Genomic DNA, 15078 nt, shown 5'->3' with positions numbered 1-15078 from the left:
AGCCTGTGCTCCGCAACGGGAGAAGCCACAGCAGAGGGAGGCCCGCATACCACAAAAAAAAAAAAAAAAAAAAAAAAAAGACTGGGAAAAAAAAAAGAATTCATCTGTGTTTCAATGAAAAGCCTAATGCAGAGGGAAAACAAAATCTCCCCGTGTCTCAAAGAAATATAAGAAGTGTTGCTTCTAGAACGTTGGAATTCCAGAAACTATGATTTGCATGAGAAGAGACATTAATTTTAAGATTCAGAAGAAAAAGTTCTAAAGGTTAGGGCCATAGATGGAAGTCAGGCTGCTTGAGTGAGATCTTGACTCCATGATTGGAAGCTATTTACCTTAAACCAACTATGGAAGCTGTCCAAGAGATAGTTTCCTTTCCTGTAAAATGGGGTTAATTATGAAACATGCTTAGTACAGCACATGGCACAGAATATATATTCAATAAATGTCATTTATTCTATTAATTTCATCACTGCTGTCATTACTTGAAGCTAAAAGTTGGCTTCCGTGTTGTGCTGTAGTCATCAAAATATCAAGATCATCCTTACATAAATCCCAGAATATGCAACTCTATGAAGTCATTACATTTGTCATAATAATATTCCAAATTTTACAGACTCCTTCCAGGGAGATCGGTGTTATCCAGTATTAACACGTTCCTAAATTGATGGTTAGCAGATATCTTGGAGTTCCACAGATGAGGAGTTTCAGGAAGCAGTGAAAGAGATTCACAGAGAAGGACTGGAAAATGCAAAAACTGGACCAGGTTGCATGCCTCCTGCACAGTCCAGGAGCCTACCCCATGTCAACTGTTCTGCAAAGAAGCTGTCACTTACGCTTGCAAGGCAGACTCCAAAGCAGAACCATACACTTTCATCAGGCAGAGTTGGGATTAGTACAGCTCTCTTCTCTCATCAAAACTGGGGTGTTTTGTTGGTTTGTTTCATTTGTTTATTTTTTTATTTTTATTTTATTTTATTTTTTTTTGGTGTGTTCCATTTGTAAAGTCAGTGATCAATGTCTTAAGAAGGCATCACTTTCATAAAGCAGATCTGGGGTTTTAGTGTTTCATTTCTATAATAAAATAACATATCATTAGCTTCCAACCCACATAAACACAAGACACACTTGGGACATGTTAGTAGGCATGTAAAAAATATTACCTGTAGGGCTTCCCTGGTGGCTCAGTGGTTGCGAGTCCGCCTGCCGATGCAGGGGACACGGGTTCATGCCCTGGTCCAGGAAGATCCCACATGCTGTGGAGCGGCTGGGCCCGTGAGCCATGGCCGCTGAGCCTGTGCGTCCGGAGCCTGTGCTCCACAACGGGAGAGGCCACAGCAGTGAGAGGCCCGCGTACCACACACACACACACACACAAATATATATACGTGCGGCCGGAGCCTGTGCTCCACAACGGGAGAGGCCACAGCAGTGAGAGGCCCGCGTACCACACACACACACACACACAAATATATATATATATATAACCTGTAGAGCAGAGTGATAAAAAAAACTTGGGCTCTGTCGTCCTGGCTCCACCACTTACTAGCGGTATGACCTTGGGCAAGTCACTTCCTCTCTATTCTACTGAAAATGCTCTAAAGATCCCTAATGGCCTATTTTTTTGTCACATCCAATAGCTTCTTTCCAGTCATCATCCTATTTAATCTCTCCAAAAATATATAACGTTGTGGACCAGACCCTACTCCAAACTCCCTCTCTACCCAGTTTCCAGGACATGCTCTCTCCTGTCCTCTTGGTTCCCACTCCTGCTGTTCCAGTCCTCCCTTCTCGTCTCCTTCACAAGCTCTTTCTCCATCACTTACCCCCTTCAGTTAAGGTTCCCAGTGTTTATCCCTTTCAACTTCTCCTCTTCTCATTCTTCACCTCTTCCTGGTTAAACCTAGGTTTTGTTCAATCTCCATCTCCAGCCCCCGTCCTTCTCTCCTCTTAGAAATATCCAGCAGTCTTGGGGAAATTGATAAAAAGAGGAAAATGGATTTGGGAGAGAAAACAGAGTTAAAGAGAGTTCCAGAAAGCACACTGTGTATTCCTCTTAAAGGAGGCTTAGAAGAGAGAAAAGAAGCTGAGGAAACATATGCCGGAGACTTTGGACCTGAAATCCTGCATCCGTTGGAGAGCAGGGAGCTGGTACTTCTGCCCAAAGTGCTCAAGGAGTGGGATCAGGTGTTTTGGCTGTGCTGGGGCATGAAGTTATTAGGAGTGAAGTCAATGCTACATGCCTGTAAGAGGGTGGCAGGGGAGTCTGAAAAAAAGTCCCCAGGGCATGTGGGGACTCTATTATGGAGCTTTCTGGTTTTCAACGTTTATTGAGTGGCTACTGTGTACCAAGCACTTTACAAGACTTACCCTTTTTAACCCTATAATCTGAACAGTGTCCTGTGAGATCAGGGTTTGTAGCTACAGAGAGGTTGTAGTTTGCCAGTAAGGGGCAGCACCTGCATTCAGTCTCAGTAGGTCAGTCTCAGAGTCCAAACACTTAACTACAATCCCACATCCCCTCTCAAAGCTTTCCTTTCTCCTCCAGGAATCACCATGGCAACAGCCAGGAGGAGGGATTTATAACCTCAACCTGAACATGTTCAAAATCAGACTCCTTATATCTCCCCCCAAACCTGCTCCACCTCAGTTAGAAATCTCAGATTTAGCCTCTGTACCTTACTCTCAAATATTCCACACTCTTTTTATACATAGTCAGTCAACAAATCCTGTTGATTCTACCTTGGAAATCTCTCCAAAATCCAACTGTCCTCTTCATTCCCACTACCCTGCTCTAGCTCAATGCTGCAACACCTTTTTCCCAGACCATTGCAAAAAAACATCTTTTCTGAGTTTTTTTGCCTACTAGAGACTATTCTCCACATTGCTTCTAAAATTATCTTTATTTTTTTAATTATTTTTTTAATATTTATTTATTTATTTGGTTGCACCAGGTCTTAGTTGAGGCAGGCGGGCTCCTTAGTTGTGGCTCCCTGGCTCCTTAGTTGTAGCACGTGGCCTCCTTAGTTGCGGCATGCACGTGGGATCTAGTTCCCTGACCAGGGATTGAACCTGGGCCCCCTGCACTGGCAGTGCGGAGTTTAATCCACTGCACCACCCGGGAAGTCCCTTAAAATTATCTTTAAAACACACACACAAATACACATGCAATGCCACCTTTTTTTTTTTTTTTTTTTTTTTTTGCAGCACGCGGGCCTCTCACTGTTGTGGCCTCTCCCGTTGCGGAGCACAGGCTCCAGACGTGCAGGCTCAGCGGCCATGGCCCACGGGCCCAGCCGCTCCGCGGCATGTGGGATCCTCCTGGACCGGGGCACGAACCCGCGCCCCCCGTATTGGCAGGCGGACTCTCAACCACTGCGCCACCAGGGAAGCCCTGCAATGCCACTCTTGTGCTTAAAACCTCGACTGGATTCCTGCTGCCTGCAGAGTAATTTACATAAGCAATCTCCTTCGTTTTGAGGACCATCAGGTTATTCCCAACTTCCTGAGATTATCAAGAAAACCATGAGGAGAGTCTTGCAGTTAAAGCTTTGTAGATGTCCTTTATTTCCTTAGGATGAATTCCTTAAAGTGAAATTGCTAAATCAAAGGATATGCACATTGTCAAAGGCATTTGATGCCTATTATTAAGCTGTTCTCCAGAAATGCCATACTTAACTTACATTCACCAGAAGTGTGTACTACAAGTTACTAGAATTCACGTTTTCATGGGTATACCCACGGAGTGGAAATGTGTTCTATTCACTTTCAAATAATCAGAGCTGGAATACTGAACGGCACATGGTACTCAGCAAATGTTTGCTGAATGAATGAAGAACTGAATAAACAGAAGAAAAGTCCACTTGTGAAAAGCTCCCCGACTTGTGTATAGCTTAAAATAAGCATATCGTAACACAACTTCTAGATGTTGTCTGAATCTGACTGTTTCATGTAGAATTAATCCAGTAGCAACCTTTTGCACATAGGACTGATATTTATCGGATGCTCCACAACAGTGCTCCATCCAGGGAACAAAATCTTTGCTTCCTATCCATATTCACTACATAGGTACAGACCCAATCTTATTGTAATTTCTTCAATTTTCCATCATCACCTATGCAGGTTAGAGGCTATCTGGAAAGGAGTTAACCTAAATAATAAAATGAGTAAAAGGGTGCTAAAATTTCACAAATCTATATTTCCGGATGTGTACACTCGGCCCTCTGTATCTGTGTTTCACATCTGCAGATTCAACCAACAACAGAATAAAAAAGTTTGGGGGAAAATAATTCCAAAAAGCAAAACTTGTATTTGCTGCTCATTGGTAACTATTTACATAGCGTTTACATTTATTTATAACTATTTACATAGCATTTACCTTGTGTTAGGTATTATAAGTACTCTAGAGATGATTTAAAGTATACAGGAGGGGGCTTCCCTGGTGGCACAGTAGTTAAGAATCTGCCTGCCAATGCAGGAGACACGGGTTCGAGGCCTGGTCCGGGAAGATCCCACATGCCGCGGAGCAACTAAAGCCCGTGCGCCACAACTACTGAGCCTGCACTCTAGAGCCTGCGAGCCACAACTACTGAGCCCGCGTGCCACAACTACTGAGCCCGCATGCCACAACTACTGAGGCTGCATGCCACAACTACTGAAGCCCATGCGCCTAGAGCCTGTGCTCTGCAAAAAGAGAAGCCACCGCAATGAAAAGCCCGCGCACCACAACGAAGAGTAGCCCCCGCTTGCCACAACTAGAGAAAGCCCGCATGCAGCAATGAAAAGCCAATGCAGCCAAAAATAAATACATAAATAAATTTATTTTTAAAATAAATAAATAAAATAAAGTATACGGGGGGATGTGTGTAGATTATAAGCAAAACCTGCACCATTCTATATAAGGGACTTAAGCATCTGTGGCTGTTGTATCCAGGGGGTCCTGGGACCAAAAGTTCAGGGATACCAAGGGATGACTGCATATGCATCTCTCTGTTATACAGCTCTGCTAGAATAAATGTCCCCAAAGCACCTCAATTTAAATCTCTTCCTTCCAATATCTTCCACAGGTGGTAACAGTTCCCTTCCAGACAGTCAAGCCAGAAAATGTGTATTTTGTCCTATAAATCTTACTGATATTGCATAGGTATATCTGAATTTATCAACCTAGACTATCCCTTCCTCCCTACTTCTACTCCCATTGAACTAATTTGGGCTCAAATGATCGCTACCCCTGACAATAATTTTCAACACTGATTTTTAGCAGGCTAGAGATATATTCAGTGTTACTCCTGAAAGGTCATTTGATGGTCCTAAGGAGAATGGAATGGAGGAGTGGAGGTGGCATAAAACTAGAGGTAGGGATATCAGTTGAGAGACTCTAGTGGTAAAATACATAAGTACTTCCCAAAGTTTTTTATTTTTAATAAATTTATTTTATTTTTATTTATTTATTTTTGGCTGTGTTGGGTCTTCATTGCTGTGCGTGGGCTTTCTTTAGTTGCAGAGAGCGGGGACTACTCTTCGTTGCGGTGCGTGGGCTTCTCATTGCGGTGGCTTCTCTTGTTGCAGAGCATGGGCTGTAGGCTTGCAGGCTTCAGTAGTTGTGGCTCACGGGCTCTAGAGCGCAGGCGCAGTAGTTGTGGCACACGGGCTTAGCTGCTCCGCGGCATGTGGGATCTTCCCGGACCAGAGATTGAACCTGTGTCCCCTGAATTGGCAGGCGGATTCTTAACCACTGCACCACCAGGAAGCCCCTTCCCAAAGTTTAACATGTTAAAATGGACCCTCTGATCCAGATGGTCTGGGGTGAGGGTCTGAGATTCTTAGATGTTCTCAAGTGATGTCAAGGCTGCAGGTCCATGGACCGCACTTTTGAGTAGCAAGACTTTACACGAGAAACAATGAGGGCTTGAAACAAAAAATGACAGCGGAATCAAAAGGAGGGCATGGACTAACGAGATATTAAAGAGACATGACTTGTTGACCTGAGCTACCTGCGGTTACGTGAGCATGAAGTAGCCACACTGAGTTGACACAGCTCCTGCGAATAGTACAGAAGGGATGTTTGAATTAATCTGTGCAACTTTGCTTTAGAATGATAGCTTTTTGGAAGTAACTCTCAGTCCTTTATGTTATCTTGAAGGATCCATGGAGATATTGGTACCCTGCAGTTAAGATTCTCTGGCAATATACATTTTTCAAAAACATAAAGTCAGAAGAAATAGAAAACATTTACTCAGCATATACCATGAGCCAGTCACTCCATGCCTCTGCATATGTTATTCCTTCTCCTTGAATATCTCCATGCCCACATCACTCACACACACACACACACACACACACACTTTCACTCCAGGAACTTTTACGTGTTTTATCTCATTTGATCACAAAAATAAGTCTATGATCAAGGCTGGCCAGGTGTTTATTATGTGTATGTGTATCCAGGGTATGTGTGTGTGTGTGTGTGTGTGTGTGTGTGTGTCTGTATCTCTCTACACATACGTGTATGTGTGTGTGCGTGCATGTGGTGTGTGCATCTGTATGTAACTGTGTGTGCACTTGTGGGTGGCCCTGTGTGAACGTGTGACAGTGTGTGTATGTGTGCCCACGCTCACACAGGTGACTGTGTACGTGGTCACAGTTGTTGCTGTAGGCTGTGCGTGCTCTGCGTGCGTGCCCACGCGTGTGGGGCCCAGGCAGTGTGCCGCACGGGTGAGATCAGACAGGAGGTGAGAACACCAGGGCCCCGAGGTGGCCAGGATTGCTGGGAAGTGAGGTTTCACCTCTCTCCTGGAGATTGATTTCGCCTGGGGAAGAGGCTCTCCTTTCTGTGACTCACTCATCAGGAGAGTTCAAAGCAGCCAGGTGGTGGGATTGCAGGGTTCAGAGCGATTTGCTCATTCTCCTCTGATTATTTTTTTTAATCAATTTATTTATTTTATTTATTTATTTTTGGCTGCGTTGGGTCTTTGTTGCCACGTGCGGGCTTTCTCTAGTTGTGGTTAGCTCTTCGTTGCAATGCATGGGCTTCTTTTGTTGCAGAGCGCGGGCTCTAGGCAGGCGGGCTTCAGCAGCTGTGGTGCGTGAGCTCCGCAGTTGTGGCTCACGGGCTCTAGAGCACAGGCTCAGTAGTTGTGGCGCATGGCCTTAGCTGCTCTGCGGCATGTAGGATCTTCCCAGATGAGGGCTCGAACCCATGTCCCCTGCATTGGCAGGTGGATTCTTAACCGCTGTGTCACCAGGAAAGCCCACTCATTGTGGTTTTAATACACATATCCCAAATGCTAATAATGTTACACATTTCTTCATGTGCTTATTGGCAATTCATCTATCTTCTTTGGTGAAATGTCTATTCAAATCTTTGTCTGTTTTTAACAGACAATTTAACAGAAATTGTCCCCTTATCCAGTTGTAAGAGTTCTTTATATATTCTGAATATAAATTCTTAATCAAAGATACGCTTTGTAAACATTTTCCTTAGTCTGTAGCTTGTTTTTTATTTTTAATAAATTTATTTTATTTTTATTTATTTATTTTTGGCTGTGTTGGGTCTTCATTGCTGTGCGTGGGCTTTCTTTAGTTGCAGAGAGCGGGGACTACTCTTCGTTGCGGTGCGTGGGCTTCTCATTGCGGTGGCTTCTCTTGTTGCAGAGCATGGGCTGTAGGCTTGCAGGCTTCAGTAGTTGTGGCTCACGGGCTCTAGAGCGCAGGCGCAGTAGTTGTGGCACACGGGCTTAGCTGCTCCGCGGCATGTGGGATCTTCCCGGACCAGAGATTGAACCTGTGTCCCCTGAATTGGCAGGCGGATTCTTAACCACTGCACCACCAGGAAGCCCCTTCCCAAAGTTTAACATGTTAAAATGGACCCTCTGATCCAGATGGTCTGGGGTGAGGGTCTGAGATTCTTAGATGTTCTCAAGTGATGTCAAGGCTGCAGGTCCATGGACCGCACTTTTGAGTAGCAAGACTTTACACGAGAAACAATGAGGGCTTGAAACAAAAAATGACAGCGGAATCAAAAGGAGGGCATGGACTAACGAGATATTAAAGAGACATGACTTGTTGACCTGAGCTACCTGCGGTTACGTGAGCATGAAGTAGCCACACTGAGTTGACACAGCTCCTGCGAATAGTACAGAAGGGATGTTTGAATTAATCTGTGCAACTTTGCTTTAGAATGATAGCTTTTTGGAAGTAACTCTCAGTCCTTTATGTTATCTTGAAGGATCCATGGAGATATTGGTACCCTGCAGTTAAGATTCTCTGGCAATATACATTTTTCAAAAACATAAAGTCAGAAGAAATAGAAAACATTTACTCAGCATATACCATGAGCCAGTCACTCCATGCCTCTGCATATGTTATTCCTTCTCCTTGAATATCTCCATGCCCACATCACTCACACACACACACACACACACACACACACGAATTAACAATTTCTTCCTTTGTGTCACTGCCACATCTTTAATATACCTCTTATCACACTGCACTGGAAATGCTGAAAGCAATTCTACAATCATAGAAAGTGTGGGTTTTGGAGCCAATCGAACTTCAGTTCAAATCATAGCTCTGCCATGTATTGGGTTGATGATGAAGACAAGTACCTTTGCTTCCTCAGTCATAAAACTAGAGGCGCCGGGCTTCCCTGGTGGCGCAGTGGTTGAGAGTCCGCCTGCCTATGCAGGCGACACGGGTTCGTGCCCCGGTCCGGGAAGTTCCCACATGCCGCAGAGCGGCTGGGCCCGTGAGCCACGGCCGCTGAGCCTGCGCGTCCGGAGCCTGTGCTCCAATGGGAGAGGCCACAACAGTGAGAGGCCTGCGTACCGAAAAAAAAAAAAAAAAAATAGAGGCGTCATCTACTGTGAGGTCATGTGTAGCCTTCAAGATGCTTTCCTTCAAGTAATAGGAAACCTAATTCACAGTGGTTTAAACAAGGAAGAGAATCTATCAGCTACTGAAACAGAAAAGCCCAGAAGTAAAGCAAGCTTTGAAATAGGCTAGTGTAGAGATTAAGAAATCATCAGGGTTTCTCTGAGATTCTTTCAGTGATACACTCCTCTTCCTGTGCTCTTCATGCTAATAAAAATGGTTACAGCAGTTCTAGCACTCACATCTGTATTAATACCCCAACCTGAAAATAAGAATGCCTTTGTTTGGTGTTTCCAGCTAAAGTTAGGAGTATCACTCTCCTAATGCCTAATTGGACCACTGCAGGTCACATGGCCATCCCTGAACCAATCACTGTAACCACAGGCAGGAAATGTACTGATTGGCTTCAGCTTGGTCAAGTGTTCCATCCTTTGAGCTAGGAGTGGAATCACCCTCCCTGAGGATCTCCAAACAGGAACTGGGAGCTGTAGGGAAGGAGGGTGGAAAATGGATGCCGGAGAGGCAGCTGACAACTATTCACTACACCACACGCATTAGTACATTATACAAAGGGCATGGCACAGAATCTTGTTTGCAGTTTGTGGGCACACAGTAAGTGGTAGCTGTAATTTGCTTATAAGTCTATCTACGGGACCAGAAGCAAACTGAGAATGGGGTCCTTCTCAGCTCAGGCGTCCCTCATGCCTAGCACAGCACCTGGGACATAGCGTAAATATTTGTTGAATTAATGTTAATAGTTGGAATGGGAAATACAATGTGATAGAGTTATAGAAATTATTACAAGAAAAAAAAGAGGATCGTTATGACTTAAGGGAATATGAAAACATACACTGTTGCTGGTCCACGACACTGATAAGATAACCAAGCTGGATATAGTTGAATTACAGACTGGGGTTGAAACTGGAATAAATTTCAGTATATATTTTTAGGGGTCTGCTCTAATTTTGGGTCAATTCAGAAAAGAAATGCTAAGTTAAGTGTCTTTATCTGCTTTGCCTGGCTTGGGAGCAGAAGAGAAGAAAATCAACCTTTTTCTTTCCCCCTTAAATCTTCAAGAAGTGTTGCTTGAGCACGCGCTACATGATCCCATATTATATAGGAAAATACGTTTCAAGAGGACGGCTGATCTAGTCTATTATTTTGTGGATCTTAAGAATCAATGTCAATTAAAAAGACACTAACATCGATTAATCCCACTATGTGCCAGGCGCTGTCCTTCAAGCTTTCACAAATGTGATCTCTTTTAATCCTGAGTAAATTGAGGCTGTGAAAGTTTAAGCTCCTTACCCAGGATCACACAACTAATAAATAAAGACCCAGGCGCTGAGAGGCACATGCCTCAGAACCACTCTTCTTGTTACTAGAAAAAATTTCCTTGTATAAACCTCAGGGACTTTACAAGGGAAATATTGGATTACGGTAATATGACTCATTATCCCAATTTAATATTATCTATTCATTATAATATAATGATGCTTGCATAGCAGAGAATGCTGTTGTATTTCTGCCTCTGGCTCAGATCACAGGAACTATGAACATAGGCTAATTACATGACCTACATAATCAATATTAAGAACATTTTTAATTGCTATTTATGTGGTTGAAAATATATGGTCTAATTTTGGTCAGCAGTAGCATCTAGGTAATGCTGACTCAGAAGGGAAACATTTGTTGTTGCCATGAGAAGTGCAAGAGAAAAGCTGAATCACACTGTACCACATCAGATGTTACCACTATTAATATAACGTGCTGAATAGTGAGCAAGATGGAATCAGACCATGTCTGACCAACAGGTTCATCATTCTACCAGTGGACAGATCCAAGAAATGTCATGGTACTATGTCCCTACGTTGTATTATGTTTTTATCAACTAAGCTTATAATTAGTGTGTGGTTATCTGGCCAATGACACCAGTGTAGTGTACCATCCAAAAAGGGGATTGCAAACTCAGTGCCTTCAGGGGCCAGGTGGGTAATGGAAATGAACACATTGGACGGGTTGTCAGACGTAGGGAGTGAAGTCTATAGTGAACTCTCCAATGGAAGTAGATTTTTTAGGAGATGCCAGAAACCCAGGATTTTAATATGAAATTTCCCATCTTCAAACCGTGTGATTGCCATAAAAGCACTCTTGTGGGCCAGATTTGTCCATTCTCTCCTGCATGCCTCTGTTAAAAGACTCCTAGTTCATCTCTCATTTCTGTCTTCTTCTATCCTATGGAAGTCTGAACTTGCTTGGGTTCCAGTTTTCTTTTTGAGATAAGAGTTTCTGATACATGCTGTAGTTGTCTATTTGAGACATTGAGAAATTAAATCAATTTTAAAATTTTTATTATTTTTTATACAATTGTTAAAGGTTACACTCCATTTACAGTTATTACAAAATATTGACTATATTCCCTATGTTGTACAATTCATCCTTGTAGCCTGTCTTACGCCCAATAGTTCGTACCTCCCTCTCCCCCACTCCTATATTGCACACCCCCAACTGGTAACCACTAGTTTGTTCTCTGTATCTGTGAGTCTGCTTCTTTTTTGTTATATTCACTAGTTTGTAATAGTGTTTAGATTCCACATATAAGTGATATACAATATTTGTGTTTCTCTATCTGACTTATTTCACTTAGCATAATGCCTTCCAAGTCCATCCATGTTGCTGCAAATGGCAAAATTTCATTCTTTTTTATGGCTGAGTAGTATTCTACTGCCATACACACCATATACATACCACATCTTCTTTATCCATCCATCTCTTGATGGACACTTAGGTAGCTTCCATATCTTGGCTATTGTAAATAACTCAATTTTTTTTTTTTTGGCCACACCAGGCACTTGCTGGGTCTTAGTTCTCCAACCAGGGACTGAACCCAGGCCCTCAGCAGTGAAAGTGTGGAGTCCTAGCCACTGGACCACCAGGGATTTCCTAATAATGCAATTTAAAAATAAACTGTTTCTGCTTTATGGTCTTCATTTATTCAGTCAAAAATGTCTCTTGAGGGCTTCCCTGGTGGCGTAGTGGTTGGGAGTCCGCCTGCCAATGCAGGGGACACGGGTTGGTGCCCCGGTCCGGGAAGATCCCACATGCCGCGGAGCGGCTGGGCCCGTGAGCCATGGCCGCTGAGCCTGTGCGTCCAGAGCCTGTGCTCCACAACGGGAGAGGCCACAACAGTGAGAGGCCCGCATAACGAAAAAAAAAAAATGTCTCTTGAGTACCTATTATAGGCCAGGTGTTTTTCTGGGAGCTTGGGATACATCAGTCAGCAAAAGAGACAAAGAATCCTGCCCTGCTGGAGCTTGGGGGAAGAGAAGGGTGGAAGCATGCAATAAACAATAAACATAATAAATAAATAAACTATATAGGATAGAAGAAGAAGACGTTATAGCTATGGAAAAATAAAGTAGAGCCAAGTAAGGAGGATTGGGAGAGTATAGCGGAAAGGGGGGCCAATGACAATTTTAACCAGGGTGGTAGGGGCAGACCTTATTGAGAAGATACATTTAAGCAAAGAATTGAAGGAGTTGAGGGAGTTGGCCATGAGATTATCGTAGGGAAAAGCCAGTGCAAGGATCCTACAGTATCCAGCCTCCATTAGGGCCCCCAGTGACCCCTGCCTCCTGGTGTTCATGCCCTTGAAGGCTGAATTTAGAAGAGAGGAGAAGAGAATGTGGCAGAAGTGAAAGTGTGTGACTTGAAAACTAAGTCATAAAAGGCATGTGTTGGTGTTTTCTCGAGTGTTCTCTCTCTCTCACTTGGATCTCACTCTACGGAAAGCTGTGTTGGGAGCTGCCCAATGGAGAAGTTCATGTGGTGAGGAACTGAGGTCTCCAGCCAACAGCCAGGTGAGTGAGTTTGGAAGCGGGTCCTCCAGCCCCAGTCAAGTCTTCTTCACAGACGGCAGCCCCAGCTGCCATCTTGACTGTAACCTCATGGAAGATCCTGAGCTCCAACCACCCTGCTAAGCCACTCCCAGATTCCTGACCCACAGAAACTCTGAGATAATGTATGCTTTTTCTTTTAATTACACTTTGGTGTAATTTGTTACACAGCAACAGATAAATAATACAGACCCTAAATAAGACTGTGCCTGCAGAATGTGAGGCAGAGAGGGAAGTGGTAGGAACTGAGAACAGAGGGTCAAGGTGAAGGTGTGGTAGGAACTCCAGGCTTCTATAAGAATCCTGGTTGTTCCTCAGTGTGAGATGGAGAGCCACTGCCAGGGTTCATTCTCAGAAGAGTGACATGAGATGACTTACTCGTCTGACAACTGAAAAAGAAGGTAGGATTTCTTTAGCACTATATAACAAATTATTTCATACTCATGATGATTCAGAAAAGCTTTTTCTTTTTTTCTCCCTTGCCTCTAATTTCTGTCCTTGATTATCCTGTCAGCCTTGCGTTTTCACCCAAGTCTTCCTTGGATATTCCATGTGGACCTTACATTCTAGCATCTTCCATATCTCAAAACCTCGTCCTTCTCCCTTCAGGAACCCATCCAGAAACAATATTTTGGATCCTGCCTGACTTCAGCAGAACTATTTTTAAACCTCTGTAAAACGCAGACACTCTTTGTTTTAGAGGATTACCCTACATTGTATCAAACAAATTGAAATGCACCCACATCCCACATTTAATATAGATGATATAATTATGTGAATTGAGTTGCAGATTACTGGCCGACATTATATTCTCTTTTAAAAGAGATTTAAACTTATTCATTTTGATTTTCTGAGATTTTTGTTTTTGAAGCCATACCTATGTATGTGTAGACATACATGTATATATGCATGTATGTATATGTGTATACACATACACTCACACTTCAAGTTTTAAACATCTTTATAAACCTTTAAAGGTCAAAGACCCTAATTGCCGTGCTTACAGTGCCCAAAAGGTAAGATAACCTGGAACTAGTTTCCTTATATCCTGTAGAACAGAGTTTCTCAACTTAGTACAAATGACATCTGGAGTCAGATTATTTTCTCTGTGGGAGCTGTCCTGTGCATCGTAGGACATTTAGCATCATCCATGGACTCTACCCACCAGATGCCTGTAGCACACCCTCTCCCCTCCACCCCATTGTGAGAACCAAAAATGTCTCCAGACGTTGCCAAATATCCCCTGGGTGTAGGGTTGCCAGACAGAATACAGAACTTCCACTTAAATATAAATTTCAGATAAACAACAAATCACTTTTATTCATATGCCCCAAGTGCAACATTTGGGACATAATTATACTAAAAGTGTTCACTGTTTGTCTGAAATTCAAATTTATCTGGGTGTCCTATACTTTTATTTGCTAAATCTGGCAACCCTACCTGGAGAGAAAAATTATCCCCAGATGAGAACCATTGCCGTTGATCTTAATTCCCACCTCCGCCTTCCCTTCTCTCTATGCTTGAGATTTAATGGCATATTACTTATTACACTGGTTAGCAGTGTCAAAGAAATCTACTTTCTTCAACTTCAGGTGGTTTCTATGCATGAATGCAATTAGTGCCATTGTCAATACTCATTTACACAGAAGTCAACCAACCAGTATTTCTTGAACTCCTTTGGGCAAAGCATTGGGCTAGAGGGATACAGAAGAAATATAAAATATAACCCTTAACTTCGAAGAGCTCCAATTTCATTGGGAGAAAATATAATACACACAAAATAGCTTATAATAGAGAATAAAACAAAATAAAGTGCTAAATTATCTGGTACAGACTATAAATGCTCTCAGAGTCAGGAGAAAAGAAGCGTAACAAAAGCCAGAACAGGCAGAGATGGCTTTATAGCAAGGTGTCGGGGACTGGGCTTTGAAAAACAACTTTAAAAATAGAGTAGGTACTCAGTTCAATAAACATTTGGATTTTGTTGTTGTTGTTGTTTTTTACTTTATTTATTTTTTTATACAGCAGGCTCTTATTAGTCATCAATTTTATACACATCAGTGTATACATGTCAATCCCAATCACCCAATTCATCACACCCACACCCACCCCCCCGCCGCCTTCCCCCCTTGGTGTCCATACATTTGTCCTCTACATCTGTGTCTCAATTTCTGCCCTGCAAACCAGTTCATCTGTACCATTTTTCTAGGTTCCACATATATGCGTTAATATATGATATTTGTTTTTCTCTTTCTGACTTACTTCACTCTGTATGACAGTCTCTAGATCCATCCACATCTCAACAAATGACCCA

The 15078-nt window shown here is 42.9% G+C and overlaps 1 protein-coding gene across 1 annotated transcript in view; it reads right to left on the bottom strand.

Annotated features, from left to right (window-relative positions):
• The window catches only part of BMERB1 (bMERB domain containing 1), a 152073-nt gene that overhangs the window by 126715 nt on the left and 10280 nt on the right, over positions 1-15078 (bottom strand). The gene's annotated exons all lie outside the window — the stretch shown is intronic.

This window comes from Physeter macrocephalus, chromosome 14 (genome assembly GCF_002837175.3).
Source record: "Physeter macrocephalus isolate SW-GA chromosome 14, ASM283717v5, whole genome shotgun sequence".
In the NCBI taxonomy this organism is placed as follows: Eukaryota; Metazoa; Chordata; class Mammalia; order Artiodactyla; family Physeteridae; genus Physeter; species Physeter macrocephalus.
Note: the sequence above shows the minus strand (reverse complement) of the source record. Positions and strands in the feature narration are given on the sequence as shown.